This window comes from Channa argus, unplaced genomic scaffold (assembly GCF_033026475.1).
Source record: "Channa argus isolate prfri unplaced genomic scaffold, Channa argus male v1.0 Contig126, whole genome shotgun sequence".
Classification (NCBI taxonomy): Eukaryota; Metazoa; Chordata; class Actinopteri; order Anabantiformes; family Channidae; genus Channa; species Channa argus.
In genome coordinates, this window is record NW_027125345.1 from 43,623 (window position 1) to 46,512 (window position 2,890).

General features: G+C 39.4%; 1 pseudogene; it reads left to right on the forward strand.

Annotated features, from left to right (window-relative positions):
- Positions 1 to 413: 413 nt before the first annotated feature.
- LOC137121783 (piggyBac transposable element-derived protein 4-like) lies at positions 414 to 1,861 on the forward strand (annotated as a pseudogene).
- Positions 1,862 to 2,890: the final 1,029 nt, after the last annotated feature.

The following is a 2,890-nucleotide window of genomic DNA, read 5'->3' on the forward strand; positions in this document are numbered from 1 at the left end:
GAAAGGAAAGTGGGTTTGCCTTCATATTTGACCCAGAACAACTCAGTTCAGCATGGAAATATCATTGCAACAGCTTTTATGTAGCCAGAAATCAAGAGTGTAAGTTTTTTATGCGCTTAAAAGCATTTTCAGGCCGAATGAGCAAATATGCTTGTTTCTGCCAATTGCAGCAAAATACTGAAAGGAAAGTGGGTTTGCCTTCATATTTGACCCAGAACAACTCAGTTCAGCATGGAAATATCATTGCAACAGCTTTTATTTAGCCAGAAATCAAGAGTGTAAGTTTTTATGCGCTTAACCTTCATAGTATGTTACGGGTCAATTTGACCCATTTCAGTTTTCTTGTTGACCAAAGTACCTGTTATCCTTAGTTTTTCTTTATGAAAGTTTGTGACTTTTCCTCATCTGGGGTCATGAACTGGTCTGTAAAATATGGAAACTTTGATGTGTCCTGGAATGTATGTGCAGACTTTGTATACAAAGATGATGTTGCGGGTCATTTTGACCCGGACACTTTAATGGGGGTAGGAAGCTGTTCAGATCCAAATCAAACATGTCTCTTTTATGAACTTTTGAGGTTTTGATTGCCTAATTATTTATATTTTGATTGCCTCTGAATAGACATTCAGACCCAAAGAAAAAAAAAATCTTTCGAGATTGTCTCTGGAGACATTTCACATGATATCTCATGTGATCCGATTTGAACACTGCGACACCAGAGCTGGTCGACGTGAAAGAGACAAACTAGCTGCAATCAGATGTATTGGATAAATCTACCTTTGTTGTACAGCATGGCCCCCATGTAACTGTAGATGAGCACCTTGTTCCATTCAGGGGTCGCTATCCCTTCCGACAGTATATGCCCAACAAGCCGTCCAAGTATGGCATCAAAATATGGGCAGCCTGTGATGCAAAATCTAGCTATGCATGGAATATGCAAGTGTACACTGGAAACTGCCTGGAGGAGCATCTGAGCAAAATCAGGGGATCCATGTGGTGATGGAGATGAGTGAAGGGTTGCAAGGTCATAACATCACTTGTGACAACTTCTTTACATCCTACCACCTGGAGATGAACTTCAGAAGAGAAAGCTGACTATGTTGGGAACAATCAGCAGAAATAAGCCAAAATGTCCCAGTGAAATTGTGAAGATGCAGGGAAGATATCTGTATTCCTCAATATTTGTTTTCACTGAGAAAGCAACAGTAGTTTCATACTGCCCAAAGAGAAACAAGAATGTTCTTGTCATGAGCACAATGCACAAAGATCTGATCATCTCTGAGCACAAGAGAAGACAAGAAGCTACAAATGATCCTGGACTACAACTCCACCAAAGGAGGAGCTGACAATCTAGACAAGTCACAGTGACATACAGCTGCCAGCACAAGACAGCCTGTTGGCCCTTTGTGATTTTGTATAACATTGTGAATGCATCTGCTCACAATGCCTATGTCCTGTTTACTGAAATCAACCAGCAATGGAATGCTGGCAAATTGTACCGACGTCGGCTTTTCCTTGAAGAACTGGGCAAAAGCCTTGTCACTCCCAAAATCCAGAGGTGAGCCAGGCCAGCTCGGTCCCCAGCAGCTGCAGCTGTCATTGAAAAAGTCAAGTTTGTGCCATCCAACCAATCTGCAATGGATCCAATGGATACAGGTGTAAAGAAATGGAATAGATGACAGAACTGTCCCTCCCAAAAGGACAGTAAAACAAGCACCTTTTGTGTGAAATGCAAGAATTACATCTGCAGAAAGCACACAGTTACATTATGTCCATCATTTGGACAACATTGAAATTATCAGAAAATGGGGCAAGTTAAAAAGAAATGTGTTTGTGAAGAAGGAAAAACTAACTAAATAGTTTTTACAAATAGTTCTGGAATTTCAAATTGTATTTTATATCTGTTTTTAAGTGTTAATCTAATGGAACATAACGTTGCTGTTGTTTTAACCCAGTTTTTTGACAGTTCTGAGAGGATTTACACAGTGCGGGTCATTTTGACCCGCAACATAATGAATGTAATTTTATTTCAACATAATACAAGGGTTAAAAGCATTTTCAGGCCGAATGAGCAAATATGCTTGTTTCTGCCAATTGCAGCAAAATACTGAAAGGAAAGTGGGTTTGCCTTCATATTTGACCCAGAACAACTCAGTTCAGCATGGAAATATCATTGCAACAGCTTTTATTTAGCCAGAAATCAAGAGTGTAAGTTTTTATGCGCTTAAAAGCATTTTCAGGCCGAAGGAGCAAATATGCTTGTTTCTGCCAATTGCAGCAAAATACTGAAAGGAAAGTGGGTTTGCCTTCATAGTTGACCCAGAACAACTCAGTTCAGCATGGAAATATCATTGCAACAGCTTTTATTTAGCCAGAAATCAAGAGTGTAAGTTTTTATGCGCTTAAAAGCATTTTCAGGCCAAATGAGCTGATTTCTGCCTATTGCAGCAAAATACTGAAAGGAAAGTAGGTTTGCCTTCATATTTGACCCAGAACAACTCAGTTCAGCATGGAAATATCATTGCAACAGCTTTTATTTAGCCAGAAATCAAGAGTGTAAGTTTTTATGCGCTTAAAAGCATTTTCAGGCCGAATGAGCAAATATGCTTGTTTCTGCCAATTGCAGCAAAATACTGAAAGGAAAGTGGGTTTGCCTTCATATTTGACCCAGAACAACTCAGTTCAGCATGGAAAAATCATTGCAACAGCTTTTATGTAGCCAGAAATCAAGAGTGTAAGTTTTTATGCGCTTAAAAGCATTTTCAGGCCGAATGAGCAAATATGCTTGTTTCTGCCAATTGCAGCAAAATACTGAAAGCAAAGTGGGTTTGCCTTCATATTTGACCCAGAACAACTCAGTTCAGCATGGAAATATCATTGCAACAGCTTT